Source organism: Cydia splendana, chromosome 1 (assembly GCF_910591565.1).
Source record: "Cydia splendana chromosome 1, ilCydSple1.2, whole genome shotgun sequence".
In the NCBI taxonomy this organism is placed as follows: Eukaryota; Metazoa; Arthropoda; class Insecta; order Lepidoptera; family Tortricidae; genus Cydia; species Cydia splendana.
The window spans coordinates 26763068-26781895 of NC_085960.1; the positions used below are offsets into that span (position 1 = coordinate 26763068).

Sequence of the window (18828 nt, forward strand, 5' to 3'; positions counted from 1 at the left end):
ACCTGCACAAAGTGATACGTGTGAATGGTTCAGTTAACAAAAAAAAAACTGGAAAAGTGCGAATCGGGTTACTTAACCCATTCAGCGCTAATCACGACACGTTGTCGTTTTGCCTCTATTACGAAGCTTTTTCGCTACATGCCGGGAAACCCACGTTATCGGCTACGACGTAGCGCTACGACCGTAGCTCAGCGTTGAATGTGTTATTAGAGGCCTTGTCCCGGTCATGAGATTGAGCCCACTGAAAACAACAAGTAACAGTGTTTTTGTTAGAGCAGTAATAAAAAACATATTTTTCTGAAATAATCTCCTGACTGCCTAAGTATTAAGGTACTTGTGGTTTTTTTTTAGAATTAAGTAGAAGATTCACGATGATGAAATTTAATTAAAATTACGGAACACTGTGGAATCTACAGTGTAGATTACATAATAGAATTACATTGTTTCTTACCCAGATTAGGAAAGCAAGAAAAAGAATAACTAATTACTTCTCATTATTAAAACCCAACAAGATTGTCGGCCCAATTCGAACTTTATGATACGTCAATTAATAGATCTAGAAACGATATGGATTAGAAATGTCAGTGTCATTCGTGACGTTTCTTAACACAAACACGTCACTTTTGACAACACATCTAATCCATATCGTTTCTTGATCTATTAATTGACGTATCTTAAAGTTCGAATCGGGCAGTGTAGGTAATGCTCTGCCCCATTTCATTAGTAGAGTTTGCGATGTAGACATTTCAGCGATATAAATAGTTACCTACAGGCCTATTCGGATTTCGAGATAATCACAAGATCTTAAGACGATTTAGAGATCAACTAGATCTACATTAGATATCGACTAGATGTGACTTGGATATCTAAGTCATAACTTGTCGAAATCGTTCAAGAGGACCTCCAGAACCGCGGAAACGTCAAATTTGACATTTCTATCTTACAAATTATCCGTATCGTAACTTGTTGAAGTCTAGTAGAAATCTAATTCATTTTCCGAATCGAGCCGCTACTTGTTTTACAAGGGGACAAAGTTGTTGTGTAACCCCTCGTGCTAATATCGATAGGCACCCGAGCAAATGAAAGATTCCAAAATTGAACCTCATAGCGTACTGAGCGGTTCGAATTGTTGAATCTTGAGCGGTGCGAGGGTTTCAAGGCAGGAGAGTCCAACATACTTTGCTACCGAGTGAAACCCAAATTTTTCCGCACGTGAGGAATTTAAAACCTTAAAAGTGAATTGTACCAGGAAACATGTGCAAGCAACTTAAAATTTGCATCAAATTACTTTGCCACTGTTGTGGATACAATTCAACTTTCTCGTCAGTTTTCGAAAGATAAAGAGAGCCTTCTTACTATTTAATATGTTTCTCGTGGTGTTTAATGACTTGCGGAGGAGTACGGCTGCAAAATGGTGTTCGAATAAGGTAAAGAGATTAATGTATGTGATATCGCGGAGCCCCTTATGGCAAATTCCCGCCGTTTGGCCCGCTGCCCGTCGACGGTCGGAAGCGTCTATCGCTTTTTAAGTTTCAGTATTGGTAAAAACGTATCAATTTCACTCTAGGGGGAGGCTTGGTGAGAGTAGAAGAATTGGTTGTATCGGGTAACGTAGGTTTCAGTTACAATTTTGCAGAAAATGTCGTGAATATAATATGAGGAGTTGAAATAAAAACTTTACCTATATCGGTCTACGGTTACGATAGGTGTAAAGTTTTGGTATATATATGTATAATAAATGTGCCTTAATAAAAAGTCTTAGAATCCTACTTTTATTGTTATGATAAGGATAGGTACTATAGTAATATTTCTACGTATTACTAAACAAATTATTATTTTATTAACAGACTGAAAGAACAGAGCGATAGACGGACACGTATGTACTAAACTAAAATAATAAGGGCTTTCAGCACTTTATCCTTAAAGTTGTCATGGAATTTGTACGTTTTTGTGTTAGGTATTGATTATCACCTAAGATAAAATAGTAAGAAGAATGATATAATGAAGATCTGAAATAATTTGAGTCTGTTTAGAAGTTCAGACGAATAGCTTACGCAACAATAGGTAAACGATAGGTACAATATGAGATATTCTATTACATGAAAAGGAATAGGACGATCCGTTGATATGGGGAAAGATACTTATTTGTTGCTGACACCTCAACCCCGTGTAACAAAAGAAAGACGAATAGATAGCTACGTAGGTACAATAGATATGGAGGTACTCGTATATATTATATGTTATAGTTTGGACGGACATTGATGATATATTATTGGTTCATATTTTTACACATGGATTCATGGCTATAGAACGAACAGGTTTACTAATATGTGGCCGAAAATTGTATGGCAAATTATCACTTCCCAAACTATTTTTCCCATAGTATCATTTGGCAAAACTATCAGGTGGCAAACCAATGTTTCGCATATATAACATGTCACAAATGATTATTTACAATATTATTGTATGGCAAAATATTTAGTTGGTCATGTTTCAAAATGTCTTTTATTGTTATGTCGAATGTATTGATAGGCGTAAATTATTTTTCGCCTAATATTGTGAATAACCTACCTATCTCTGGGAGCAGTTTCGTTTTTAGGGTCATAAAAAAAAATAACCCTAACCTACCCATCTCTGGGAGCAGTTTCGTTTTACGGGTCATAAAAAAAATAACCCTAACCTACCTATCTCTGGGAGCAGTTTCGTTTTACGGGTCATAAAAAAAAAACCATAACCTACCTATCTCTCGGAGCAGTTTCGTTTTTAGGGTCATAAAAAAAATAACCATAACCTACCTATCTCTGGGAGCAGTTTCGTTTTACGGGTCATAAAAAAAAATAACCATAACCTACCTATCTCTGGGAGCAGTTTCGTTTTTAGGGTCATAAAAAAAATAACCATAACCTACCTATCTCTGGGAGCTGTTTCGTTTTACGGCTCATAAAAAAAATGCTAAATATAATTGTGATCAAATAAAAAGTATGCGAAGTTTCAATTTGGGCAAACGTTATTTAACAATAAATAGTTAGGTAAAATAAAACATTTGCTTAGTGACTATTTTTCTAAATAAATCGTGGTAAAATGAACATCTCCTAAATAAAATTGTGATCAAATAAAAATTATGCTAAATAATAATATGCTAAGCATTGGTTTTATTACGCGGATACGAGGTTCCGCAGCAGCAGGGCGGTGGAGAAAGAATACTCACTGTTCGCACAATGCACATGAACTTTATTATCTAGTAAATAATATATGTTAATACAATTATGGGAGCTAAAGCTTACACGTCCGACCATCAACGCAGCCAAAACCAAAGAGAGGGAGCAAATAGAGTAGCGACATAGACTAAAGAACATAAGGTGTCATTCACACATGCATACATTCATTGGTTGGTATTATAAGGGTGTACATACAAGATTCAATTTTCTAACAGGTTTGCCAACTAAAAGTACTGCAATAAGTTGGTTGGGAAGTGAAATTAGGCGAAAAATATTTCGGCGAGATGGCAGTACACCCGACTCAAATACTACCAAGAACACAGTCTCCATTAAGTAGGTACCTAAAATACCTATATTTATGTGGATTTTATAATTTTTCTGATTAGATATTTTAACTTATATTTCTTTGCTTGGTGTATTTTTATTTAATTTATACACAGTTCTTTATAACTATTAGGTACTTAGGTAGTTACCTACTCATTAAGGTTACTAACGAGCGTATTAATGAAGTTTGCGTTATTTAATTAATAATAGTAGTTTATGTGACTGCTACATAATGAAAGGCATTAAAACTCGAGTGTTGATTTATCAAACGAACGAACACTGCTTTATCTACACACATAAACTTTCTATGATATGTACACTAACCTCATATTACAGGCGACATTGGGGCACTTTGCTTTCTGGCGGAACTCGTGGATATGAGGTGGCGTCTCCGAAATATCTTTATCGTACATTTTACACGAAACGTTTGCTATAGTTACTTTAAAAACAATAAAAGAAATATTTTTTTTACTTACAAACTAGTTAAAAGACAAACTGTACGTCAAATGGCGGCAAATGAACTTTTTTCACTTCTTAGTTTTTTTTTTATTCCAGAGACAAACTAGAGTTGGGGTCGATTGCCATATAGTTCGATACCAACTATAGTTGGTCAAGCAGATCTTGTCAGTAAAAAAAGGCGGCAAATTTGAAAAATGTAGGCGCGAAGAGATATCGTCTCATAGAAAATTTGAATTTCGCGCCTTTTTCTACTGACAAGATTTGCTTGACCGTCTATAACATGCGAGATTTGTCAAAATTGTATGAAATTGACATTTCATTTCGAATAAAACGTCATCTCGACTGATATTAGAATAGGGATCAAATCAAATTGCTTTTTTTTTCAGAGATGTTCGAAATTTGAATGTCATTACCAAATCGATTTTGATATAGTAATAAAGCTATTACAATAGTTTCACAGGTAAGAAATTTGCTAGCTGTAACAAAACAGTTTATCTTAATGTTGGCCGTTATTTACGGATTTTGAAGACATCACCAGAGGGTTTATGATATGTTGTGTACCTAGATAAAAATACCAACTTAGTAACGTGTTGCAATGATAAAATTTCAACAAATACGGCACCTAACTAAATACTATCAAGCGGTTAAAAACGATAAACAAAAATTTGCAAGATAAATAAAAACGTATGAAAATAAAATGTATGAAATGAAAAAATCTCCAAATATTCTGTAGTTGGCAGCAAATTACTCACTTACATCCTGCTGAAAGTGCTAACGTTTAGCGCAAGAATTTGCACCTGCGATTTACCTCCAGCTAAATGAGAACATGCCAAACGGCGCCCTGTCGGAAATGACATCTGCGTAGACGCGCAGTTTCCCCATATCTCATTCCACCAATTCTACCTATCTTACCAAGGGATTTTTACGTTCCTGCCAGGCGAGTCAGGTATTTTTGAGAGATGAATTGAGTGTTATCTATACATATAATAAAGCTGAAGACGATCGAAAGATATTTGAAAAAAAGTTGGCTGGGGATACTTAGAATCGATAACAGAACACGTTCCAAAAGTTTTTAGAATTTTTGTCGTCTTTGTCTGTTTATCTGTTTATCTATTTGTCTGTTTATTTGAACGCGCATTACGTGAAAACGGATGAACGGATTTTGATGAAAACTTTACTAATCTGTCGAGTAAATTCCCGGCCAGATTATAGGCTATAAAAACCCCTAAAAGGAGGGGTAGCCACAACACTCGATTGACTTAAGTTTGCCCCTGAATCTTATGGCGCTACTTAGGAAGGAGGGGCAAACTTTTATCAAATATGTGCTACCACTATTGAGTACCCTGGTAAACTAACAGATGGCGCTGAATTTAATACGTTGTGACATGAATAAGCCACCGAGTAAAGATTTTGCCAGATTAGCATTTAGCATTCGAGCCCTATGCGAAGCTAGGCTGATAGAAAACTGTCCCATCCCTTCTCTGTATGACATCCTGGATTCGCGCCTGGTTGGGACTAAAAGTAAAACTGTACAACTGTCTATCAAATTGCGTTTTTTATATCGAAAAATTTTCGCGCTAGCTTCGCTCGCGTTTACAATTACATTATGAGATATGATAAAGGTGACATTCGGGTGGCGACTGCAGCAGATTACTCTGTTGTAACGTTACTGCTGCAGCACTGTCAATTTTCGTGATAAAATGATGTGACTGATTTCCATACTAAAAGTAGAAATGTACAACTGTCTATCAAATTGCGTTTTTATATCCAAAAATTTTCGCGGTCGGTTCGCTCGCGTTTTCAATAACTTTCTAAGATATAGCGACTGCAGCAGCATTACTCTGTTGCAACGTTACTGCTGCAGCACTGTCAATTTTCGTGATAAAATTATGTGACTGATTTCCATACTAAAAGAAAAATGTACAACTGTCTATCAAATTGCGTTTTTATATCGAAAAAATTTCGCGCTCGCTTCGCTCGCGTTTTCAATTACTTTCTAAAATATGGCGACTGCACCAGCATTACTCTGTTGCAACGTTACTGCTGCAGCACTCTCAATTTTCGTGATAAAATTATGTGACTGATTTCCATACTAAAAGTAGAAATGTACAACTGTCTATCAAATTGCGTTTTTATATCGAAAAACTTTCGCGCTCGCTTCGCTCGCGTTTTCAATCACTTTCTAAGATATAGCGACTGCAGCAGCATTACTCTGTTGCAACGTTACTGCTGCAGTACTGTCAATTTTCGTGATAAAATTATGTGACTGATTTCCATACTAAAAGAAAAAATGTACAACTGTCTATCAAATTGCGTTTTTATATCGAAAAATTTTCGCGCTCGCTTCGCTCGCGTTTTCAATAACTTGCTAAGGTATGGCGACTGCAGCAGCATTACTCTGTTGCAACGTTACTGCTGTAGCACTGTCAATTTTCGAGATTAAAATTATGTGACTGATTACCATTCTCAGCTGTAATGCGGCAATGAACGTCACTCAACTTACCAAAAAAATTCAATGTAATCTCGATGACTCTAGGGAGAGGGGGTACCATGGTCTAGAATTGCTTAGGGCATCAAAATATCTTAATCTACTGGTCGTTTGCAGATACAAACGATGTGGGACTCGCATTTTATACGCATTACCATGCCTTCCCGAAAAAAATCGAATCATTCGCGAAAGTCTCGCAACGCACTGAGGTTACAAGGGGCACGTGGTCTTCCTCAGGAGTCTGAAGAAGACCACGGTGAGTGGGTGGCGCTCTAGCCAGGCAGGCCGCTTCGCTTTCGCTCGCGCGCGTATACCTTACTGTATCGTCCGATATACATACATCTACTACTCTGTCGTTTAAATCACGTGTAAAATTTGAATAAGGGCGAAAAAAACTATTGATTTGGAGTGTAGTTTTATTTAGTGGTACCTAACTGTAAAATATTTTATCTGGACTACAGTCCTCTAGCATATCTATCTGTCAACTTTACTTCAAGTTCCGCCTCCAGGGGAGAAGGAGAGAAATTAGGATTAGAAATTAGCCGCTTACTGACGCAGACCGAATTCCACGCGGGCGAAGCCGCGGGCACACCTAGTAATATAATATATATAGGTAAGTACTATACCTTCATATGTTTTGCAAAGTGTGCTTAATCTTTCGTTGTATGAGTACCTATGTCACTTTAATTTGGCCCATATTTTCAAATCGATAAATAATTATACCTACCTGTAAAGTGTGAATACGTACGAATAATGTACAAACACATTCATTATTGCCTATCTGTAATAATATCTCTATACTCGTAAGTTTTTACGCAATAAAATTATAAGTATCAATTTTAACCTGGCATGTAAGCACTAAGCACTCTATTTAGCCATAATACCCAATCAAAAGTACTTACTGTGTGACCCAGCTTCAATTCCACCTTTATAGACTATATTTGAAAAGTTTTAAAGAGAAAATGGCAAAGTTTGTTTTATAAAATATTGCCTTAATACATCTGGCTTCGTAGTATGTAGGCGGACGGCACGGCGCACTTGCTCAAAAAGCAGATGCCTTTTCAAGGTAAAATATTCCCGGGAAAACCGAATTTAATTTCGCAACTTTGAGATTGAGATTCGTATTTAATTGTTCGTGGTACCGTTTTTGTGATTATTAAACCAATTTGCCGTGGGCGGATTCAGTAAACTATTTGGTGGGGTCTCCCCTAGAGGTCGAGGTTATTAAGCCTCAAAAACCTGTTTGTAGTCAAATTCATTTTGGCTTCATGAGATAATAAATGAGCATCTAAGTAAAAAAAAAATACTTTTTACAATTTCTTCACGACTCATTCGCCATGCGCTCGCACATACCTACTAGTCTACACTACTAGTAGGTATGTACTTATTTAAATTTCAGGAAATTTAAGGATAAAAAATCACGCAATATAACAATTAGATCTCTCATAAATTAAGCACCTAATATTATTCAAGTTTGCGAATACATGCTTTCGCTTCACTTATTACGAGTATATTATACTCTTATTCGTCTCATAACTCTCGTGTACTCCGTCTATTGTGTTTTCCCAGTGAAATTAAGTAGATACCTACTTATTTAGTTAAAATCTTTTTAATAGTTAGAAACGAACAATGTAAATAAACAAGTGAGTAGATAGGTAGGTACACACAATTCAAGTTCATAAAATTGAAGCCATTTTCCTGAAACAAAGTCACTCAACCCAACTCGGCAAACAAAATGTCGTTGATCGTGTATTTTTTAGTACACAAAGTTCACCATGCAATTGGAAAAGGTTCGATGCTATTAATTGTCCCGCGAGTAACAAGGGGTTTTTGTGGAGTCGCACTTGTAGGACCGAGAGGCGGTCGATGCCGGGCGGGGTTGTGCCATACGGCCTCAGTGTGCCTCGCGTCTGCCCCCACGACGCTCGCCCGCGCCCGGTGCACTCGCCGCGACTCGCTGCGACTCGCCGCGACTCGCTCCGTCTCGCCCGACGCGCCCAGCATCGCTCAGCCCGCCCGTCGCGGCATGTAGGAAAAACGCTACAGGTGCCCGCTTTCCTTACTCGCCACATGAAAAATGAGTGTATTTTCATAAGTAAACGGACACAAAAAAGTTTGTTCCGTTACGTAACGTGTGTATTATGTGTTCGTTAGTTGTTTAAGTTGGAAAATTATGAAAGTTTCGTAAAGAAGTTAGAAATACAATATGTTTCACGAAACTTTAAAAAAGTACCTAATTCAGCCTAATTTTTTAAAAGTTTTTCATGCAGTCTCAAAACACTTAATGAAGATACATACATATTACATATAAATAAGAATATAAATTTTTTGGACGAAGGACATAATTAGCTATAGATTTTCGGTTATGTTTAAGCTTATAAAAGTTATCAAGGTCGACTTTTCCTTAGCAGCCCAGTGCGCATGATCTGCGCAAGAGGAGTCAAAAGTTTGTACATAGGTACCCATACTACGGAGATGTACCTGTAATAGGGTTAGGGCAAAATTTCCTGTGACCTGGATTTTATTCATCGAAGCCGGTGCGCTTCCGCGGGAAAGTTGCTGTCTCGAAGGAAACTTAACGGGCCCGGATCTAACAAGATTGTTATTTATTACAGTCTCGAGACACTACGAGTAGCAAATACACTTAGTTTTTCCTGAGATTTGTTTCAAATTCGTTCTTCGATTTAATAAACTTTACTCGTATTACATGAACGGACGGAAATAAACGGACCTGAAAATTTTAGGATCTCATTGTATCGCTTAATCGGTATCAGCACTTACCTACAGTTTTGTTTTTAAAGCGGAAATAAACGTATACGTACATAGATACGTTGAGAGAAGGAACATACTAGATACAACTGACGTACTATACGTATACCTACATACATAGCAAATACATAGATACTATTTTCTATTACGTCATTCTCGAGAATTTGTACGCTTTTAGTGAACTCTCCTAATTTTTTTATTGAATAGTAAAGTTATTTAAGTCTGGATAAAACAACATATATTCAAACATTCTGTTCTGACATAGCCATATTTAATTGCAAAAAAAGGTACTAGTTTATTATTGATCAAGTTGAATCTCGGCTTATCCTCAAACGTTAAAATAAATATGTGACTGAAGATCGGGGTTCTTGAAACTTTGAGCAAACGTCATATTTATTAAGACACTTATTTTTTACACAAAATGTAGCTCATTTTGTATTGCCTGACCAGTAATATATGATCATTGTCAAGAGGCCGCTGTTATTTCTTATGTTTAGGGTGACATTTCAGTATAGTATGAAAAAATAGTTCCAGTGAAATTCCGCAACATGGCGCGTGATCATATATTCCTGGTCAGGCTTTATTAAGTGATTCCATTAATATGAGAAGTCTGGGCATAGTGATCACCTTACCTGTGACTGGACTAGACTTCGTTTAACTACTAACAAATTAAATTTTACACATTACAAAAAATATATACATAAATAGTATCAATCAACTAATATAGACTGGAATACGTTTGGAATAAATAATCGTTATTATTATTTATTTTGATCATTCGAAAGTCTTAATTAGGGTTCTCCTTCGCAACCTCTAATAACTTTTGTCCTATAGTCACTTATCTTAACCGTTTTGTCCTAAAATGGGTAATAGCCCTAATGCTCAGTCGTCATAATACTCATTAGTCCTAACCGTTCTTGCTTTAACTTTCAAGAATCCTAATTCTACTAGCCATAACATCAGTTTTCTTAATTTTTTTGATCTAAAATCACTTGCCATAAACATTTTGTCCTATGCTGCTGCTTCCACGAACACGATCTGTTGGCAGAAAAGTGGGTTAGATTAGGTTGGAACTGCGACCTCCACGAAATGAAACTGTTACCAAAAAAGTAGGTTAGGTTAGGTTAGGTGCGTCGGTGCGTCCCCCACGAAACCGAACTGTTGACAGAAAATTTACTTACTTTAGGTCTGGGTACTCTGTGTAACAGATATGGATATTAGGACACATGATATTTAATTTATGTATGATAAGTGGCTGTTAAAGAATAATGTATTATAACAAATGATATTAGGATATAATACATTAGGACAAAAAAATAGGCCATACGATTTGAGGGCATGTATGAGCGTAGATCACAATTATTAGGACATATGAGCGTTAGCACAAATGATCATTATGGCAATAAGTATTTAGACGAAAAAGCTTTAGGAATCCTGATATAGATCCCTTCATTAGATCCACCTTACTGCGCCTTCAGAATTCATTAAAACCAACTTTAGATTAAGTGTAACTTTTAACAGAGTGAGCATTTTCAACTTTTAATGGATATCGAGAGTGCGGCACATGTGAATCGCCGCAAGGGAATGAAAAATAAAAGTAATATTGCTACCAGCGATAATTGCGGCTCTGAACTCCAACAATATTGCGGGATATATATTATTCTCCAATCTTTAATACATTATTTTGACTTTACCGCAACGTTTTCGAGGAAAAAACTTTCGTGGAAAGCTTACACTTATATAATTTTTGAGTCAGAGATTTTGGACGCAAATGGTATTCAATAAAATTAAAAGTAAAAAGAAAAACAGTCCTCACAAACAACCATTAAAGTTAGGAAAATTTAAAAAGACAGAAAATTATTGTTATTACTAATTGACATTTTATTATGATGTCCTGAAACTTGAGAGGAGCACGCGAAGTAGAGTCTATCAACAAAATAGATAGGCACCTAATGAAATGTCAGGGATACATCGAACAGACGCTGCCCTTGCCTGTGCCATGATACGGATGCAGAGGTGTTATTAAAATATTAGATATGTTCCAATAGGCTAGCTGCCGTATTCTGCCATATTATTAGGCTAGAGACGACACGTACTAGATCCATTCTAGATACGTTATAGTTTAGATATCAACTAGTTCTCTTTTGCAGCGCAATTCGGGCAACTAATGTCACTTTTACGTTAGATAGAGTAAGATATCTATTAATCGTTCGGAAATCGTTCAACAGTATCTCCAGAATCGCGCAAATGTCAAATTTGACAGGTTAGATCTTAAACATATCGTTATCGTATCTTGGTGATGTCTAAAAGATGTCTAATAGATGTCTATTTCAAAATCCGAATCGGGCCCTAGGTATCGGGCGAAAAATTGCAAACTAACTACCATTCTATTGGATGAGAAACCGGACGACTAAGTACCTTATAAAACGGTATCCAATTAAACATCCGGCTAACTATGACTGGCCTATTCAAGATGGGAGATAAAAAGCGACATCAAAGATGACTCAAGGGCAAAACCGGAGCAGTAAATATAAAACCTACTCGCCACTTGTGTTTCCACATGTACTCCAGGGAACGCCGCTTTCGCGACTTCACTCTTAACGAATGACTAAAGGCCGGCACAGACAGACTGCAACCCGACTGCAACTTACATATACGATATCGAGTACAGTCACCTGCAATAATATATTACACAATAAAGGCCGCAAAAATATCTGACACGATCTTATAAGTAGAGCCATAAGAGTGTGTCACATATTTTTGCGGCCTTCACATATTATTGCAGGTGACTGTACCAAGTTTCATTCAAATGTTCAACCAATTGTCTGACGTGTTAAGTCAAGCGAGCGTTAATTACGAAATGTTCATACGTGACATCTGATAGCACACAGGGACTCAATTAGTTAATGTCGATCCGGCGATAGGGCGTGACCACACGTGCGCAAGTATCGGAATGAAAACAAAAACACCGGCATAATACCCAATCGTTTGTTCCGTCTAATGGGCTGACAGGGGCTTATTTGACGTGAAATAATCGAGGCAACGTGGGGATTAGGTCGAAACAATAACTGCCCTTAATTACAATGACCATTTTAGAAGTCAGAGCATTAGTGGACATTGATATGCACTTGACAAACGACAAGAGCTTGTAGCTGTATCAAATATGATGACGAATAAATTTGAATATACAACCTACGCCCAGAACCCTAAAGTGTCAGTTTCTCCTAATTGCATGATAAAATCGATGCCCGCGAGGTACTTGAAATTACCTTTGTGTATTTGAAAATAAAGTTTGTTCATTTGAGACCAAAACTAGAACTTTTCCTGAAACTCCGTGAATCATTAAACATAACGTAAACTTGAGTTTGTGAGAAACTCCTAAGAGAGCTACCTAATCTTTTAACTCCCAAGACATAGGCTACATCAGACTTGGAATAATCCCCTATTGAATGGAGCCAGATGCTTTTGCGTGTCTCGAAAATTTATTACACCAGATTAAGTACGGTTTCGGGGTAGAAGTATACCTATATTTTGTCTAAGGTGCCCTCTTTTCTAGAGAGGGGAGCCTTGTGGTGAAAACACGTAGTAAGAACGAGATATCTGAAAATGATTCCTGCCATTAAATTGAATTATGTTTCGCTGGTTACCTATATACTTAAAAAAGGTGACGAAATATATTTTATGTACTCTTATTATATGTAATAGATACTTATGTACTAAAAAACACTAATATGTATCAAATAACCAATTATTGTAAAGTAAGAGGTAGGTATGCCGTGATTGTTTGGTTGTTGTCAGTGTTATTTTAGTGTTTACCGTTAGAAAAATAAATTCAACATTATTTTATGTGACAGTCTGTATTCCATACATAATACTTAACATGTACCAACAATTAGTACCTTGTTAAATACATAGATACAAATGGTACAATCATATGTCAGTGTCTAACTGCATTGTGTAGTCTGCATTGTCTGCAACTCCCAATAACTTTGCATTAAAAATCAAAGCACATTTACCTACATTTCACTTATTCGGGAGGCAGCATTGTTAGTGGAAAGCTTGGTCTTGAGTTACTTAATTGTTTCACTTTGTGGCCTTTCTAAAATACATGGAGTGTTTATTAGCAGTGGAGAAGCAATAGTTGCAGTGCAGTAGCTTTAGGTTATTCAACAGATCCGCGCGGCTCGACTAAGCTGGGACGGGGCGGGCGTAGTGATAGCAAAGACATATGTAACTTCGTATAAGATAAATAAAGTCTAAGGAAAAAACGTGCCTCGGAAATCAAGAAATAGTACATTTCGATGCTAGTGCGGAAGGTATGTCATTACTTCACGAGTACCGAGATATCTTGCCACGAGCCGCAGGCGAGTGGGAAGACTCGGGACGAGTGAAGAATGACATTTCCGCACGTGTATCGAACGACGTTTTTTAATACAGTTGCGAAAAAATAAGTAAAACATTGTTAATCGTACACTAAACAAAAGTGGTAACAGTGACAACTCGCTTAGACGTCGTCTTTAAGTATATTATATCTATGGGCGTTTGGCAGCTATTCCGTTCCATTCAGACACCTTATTAAGAACGGAATTTTCAATATTCAAAATTAAAAAATAAACGTGTTATAATGATGAAGAGGTAAGTATTAAAATATGAAATATGTATATTTTTCATATTCTTACATTAACAGTAGGTTTTTATGCTGATTACGACGTTTAAAGGAAACTAATATTAACACTCATCAATAAGTAGTCGTGAATTGGAACGAGTATAAATTTAAAAAAATTGGAAAAGTAAAAAGCACTAGTTCGACATAACCAACTTTCCGCACGCTAAACAGCTACGTAAAGTAGCACTTTGTGAGCAACTGTATTAAAAAAGTCATTCTCGGATAGATGGCGCACACACGTTTAGCATATGCTCGGCTAGATGGCGTGACGACACCGTTTCATATTTAACAATTTTAACACATATAGATATCAGTGAATGAACATGTGTCAAAAAGATATAAAAATAATAAAATCATTTATCCATATATATAAAAAAATTTGATAATTTTATACGTTTTCATTTTGAGTTTTAGTCGTGTGTCGATAGATGGCAGTAAATTTACTGTGACTACAAAATTTACTATGACAGGACCCCTCCATACTATCTATTCTCTTTGGTGATAGGTATATCAAAGGTGACAGTCCATTTCCAACGACAGCAGCACTACCATTCATTTTACTATGGAAATTGACAATAATACCGACGCGTTCGTACTAGTAGTGCAGCTGCGGTCAGAAATGGAATGTTACCCTATGGCTGCAGGTCCCTTTCTCGAGTACCTACTGCCGAAGTTGTTTTCGAGTATACATATAATAGGTATGTAAGTATATAATATGGCCTTACCAAATAAACAAAAATGGAAACAACAAACAAAAAAATATTTTTTAAATAATTTATTATAGGTACATTTATCTAGGTATACCTACTCGTATATTGGGTTAGATAACACGTTTCGTCTTAAGAGATATAAAAAAAAACCTATTCTATGAATTATATATGGAATAGGCACAAGATAAACTGTAGCAATAGCATGCTAATTGTTATGAAATAATTGGTTTACTACCAAAATCTGCTACAAATAATGATTTTATACAATACGTAATAATAATATACAGTGAATATTGTTAGGCATCAGTATTTACAATACTAATAATTGTAATATGGCTACATTTCCAAAAACTTGTCTAGGTAATATTTCTGGAATTGTCTATTGGAGGCCCCGTATAGATAATATTCGGAATTTTAATTTATTTTGAAATGAGCTAAAATTTTGCATAGGGAATTTTCAACTTGTTTCAGAGAATATGGTCAATATTTCCAGAAACTACAGGCACGTCACTATGGACGGCATTAGTAGCGTCATTAAACTCCAATACTCACTGTTCTGTTAGCTAATATTATTTGTTCCGTCCCGAACCACTGAAATACACGACTGTGCCCAATTTACCTTAACAACATTCAGCTTTTAGCTCGATACCTATTTTGCATTTTAGTGACGTCATTTTGCTTACAGATTCTGTACGAACGGCTCATTGACATAATTATATTACTAAGAATTAAAAAAATTGGAAATATTGTGTGTATTTACTGTCATTTTAATAGAGTCACACCAAGACAAGTCTGCAACGATTTTGAAAGCACTCGCAATGCATGTGTTATTTTAAACGTCAAACTTCTATGATATTATGACGTACTTATAGATAACACTTGCACTTCGTGTGCTATCAAAATCGTTGCAGACTTATCTTGGTGCTGCTCTAATACTTTTGGTACTATGTAAGGTACTCAATACGAATAATTTACTTTAAATTTAGTGTGCGCTAACTGTTGTTGTTTCCACGGTTGGGTCGCAATCGGAAAATTAGGTGGTACCTATTGTAGGTAGGGTAACTTAAAATCTTACGTAATTTAATTAATAGTTGTTTACTCTGTTTTTCTCATTTTTAATGAGTCAGCTTTCAAAAATAGATGCTCAAAAAACAACCAATGTATATGTATGTGTTTACACTTTTAGCCTAATGACAATGTAATAGTTACGCCATAAACATTTGTTTACACACGTAACATAACGATACTTATAGACATCTTTAACATCAACAGTACAGTGAGCTGCAAAATTGCATGGAGAAATCGCCAAGTCGCCATGCACTGTTACGGGTGATGGTAATGGTACCTTTTATGTTGTTGTTTCCCCTGAATTGTTTATTACCAGAGTTCAGATCAGTATGACTGCTGTGTTATATTTACGTAGTTTGCTCTTTCAGATTGGATCAAAGCAATTAAAAAAAGAAAAGTGAGTAAACATAATTAGCGTACATTAGAGGCTCGTGTTTTATAAAATAGCTATAGTCTGTTCGAGATCCTGAAAACGGTGAAAAATAGAAATACTACTCCTAAAAATACGTGTGATACCTCATTACATTCGTCATGATGCCTAGAAAAATGTATTCGAAGCGTGTATTAGCACACAAAAAATTTCAAAAGTTATAAGCAAAAAAAGGGGGGAAAAGTAGTTATCTTTTAATTACCTAATATCTCAATAACTATTAATATTTAAGAAACGAAAATTAATATTATAAAAGAGGAGGATATTTCCAATAAAACATTCCTTACTTGCAGAACTGTATCTCTATTATTTATACTTTTTATTCAACGCTGAACACAGCCCTCCGCGCCTCATTTTCGGGAAACGCGCGTGGCGTGAAAAAGCGATTACGTAACATTAAATATAATTTTAAAGGTATTCAATATTCATTAAAATATCTTAAAAAAATATGTTGTATTTGAAACATGTCAACAAATGCACTACTTGTAGATATTTATCTTAAAGTTATTTTTCCAACAAGTTAGGCAATTGTTAATTAACAAAATTTTCTCAGACTTCCTTCTTTATTGAAAACGCAAAAAAAATGTATAGATAACTATTGTAAAATTTTGTCACTTTCTAGAGCCCTTCTCATATACATGCTTTCTAGAGCCCTTCTCATTACAATTTTACGATAGTTATTTATACATTTTTTATCGTTTTCAATAAAGAAGGAAGTTCGAGAAAATATCTTTAATTAATAATTGCCTAACTTGTTGAAAAAATAACTTTAAGATAAATTTCTACAAGTAGTACATTTGTTGACATGCTTTAAATACACCATAATTTTTTAATTTTTTTCATTGAATTATATTTAATTTTATTGAAAATTATATTTAATGTTACGTAATCGCTTTTTCACGCCACGCGCGTTTCCCGAAAATGAGGCGCGTAGGGCTGTGTTCAGCGTTGAATAAAAAGTATAAATAATGGAGATACAGTTCTGCAAGTATGGAATGTTTTATTGGAAATATCCTCCTCTTTTATAATATTAATTTTGGTTTCTTAAATATTAATACTTTTTGAGATATTGGGGAAATAAAAATAACTAATTTTCCCCCCGTTTTGTGGTTAATAAATTTTGATATTTTTTGTGTGCTAATACATTTTTCTAGGCATCATGACGAATCTAATGAAGTATCACACGTATTTTTAGGAGTAGTATTTCTATTTTTCACCGTTTTCAGGATCTCGAACAGACTATTCCCTAATCTATTAGAGTAGCGCAATTTTGCGTTTTATTAGGCGCGTAGGTGGCTATTAAATCAGTCGGGCATAACGTGGGCGACCACGATGTGACCTTTGAAATATTTTCCTGGTTTCCTTAGAGTATACTTATCTTAAGTTCGATTTGGGAACTTACTAACGTATTGTTGTTAGAACAAAATCGTATAAGTTAGCACGTCCACCAGCTCGCGCGTTTTCATCTGCGGGCATGCCATATTTATTTATTGCCTCGATATAATTACGTATGATTATATACTTCCTAGGGTAAACCCTCCAGTGAATGAACACCCCCCAGTGAATGAACAAAATCACGTTTTTTATCTAAAATAAGAAATACAGCAATTTCGACCACTTTTCGTATTTTTTTTCTTATTAACAACTCTATTTTCTATGCAATGGCAACCCGTGATAAATTTATTTTCGACCAGTTTGAATGTGACTGGCATTTGAAGTTTACAGGTTTCTGGTTTTGAAGTTTTGTAAGGAAAAATTAGATCCCAGGTAAGAACAGTGTACGTTTGGAGCAACATATGAAGTGCTTATTTAATGTTTACCTGTACAAAGTTGAGTTATTCGGTTAGACTAAGAGTTAAACCTTCTATAAATGTACACTTTGTCGGCGTATTATGCGATTAAGTCTTTATTTTTTATAGTTCCATTACTGGCTTATCAAATGTTCTGAATCCAGTAAATGAACGGTGTGTTCATTTACTGGTGTAGTCTAGATTTACATTTTTTTCTAAATTTATATGTAAACGAAATGGTATTGAGCCTGTTTTTCGTGATTCTGCATAGAAAACGATTCTGATTCATTCAGCCAGTATTGGAACAAACCAAATTTCTATAGTCCATTTACTAGATTTTTCATGCCTATGTATGAGCAATACAAAATTTGGCTTGTTCATTTACTAGATTTCTACTAATTCTATGTATGAACAATATAACCACGAATAACGCAATGACAAGTTTATTATTATAAGCATTACTTGCTAAGCCTGACCTATTTTCATCAAAATATGCACGTTATTTCTTGTTTTAAAAATTGATTCTCTTTTTCTTATTAATATGTAACGGGTTGCTGTGTTATTGGTGAATGACCATCATTTTATTTAATTGAAATCAATATGAAGGGATAAAAAGATATGAACGGTTTCGCTATACCTAATAAAATAGAGCTAGAAACGGTTTTTATGTTAAAAATGTTTTTTAATGCTGATTAAAAAGATGTAAATAATGTTCATTCACTGGGTTTTGCGGTGTTCATTCACTAGTTTTTATGTTCATTCATTAGGTTTTTGGGTACTTTTTTATAAATTCTGCTATAACTCAAAAACTATGAAAGAAATAAAAAATCGCAGAAATTACTTTCTTGTTTATTAAATGAGGATTGATTAAATTGCAGTTAATTATTCAAATTATTAATGAATGGT

The 18828-nt window shown here is 35.3% G+C and overlaps 1 protein-coding gene across 1 annotated transcript in view; it reads left to right on the top strand.

Annotated features, from left to right (window-relative positions):
* Positions 1-8280: 8280 nt before the first annotated feature.
* LOC134797602 (uncharacterized) overlaps positions 8281-18828 on the top strand; it is a 58150-nt gene continuing 47602 nt past the window's right edge. The window contains exon 1 of the mRNA XM_063769914.1: positions 8281-8535. The gene's annotated coding sequence lies outside the window, so the exon portion shown is untranslated. The remainder of the gene's footprint in view (positions 8536-18828) is intronic.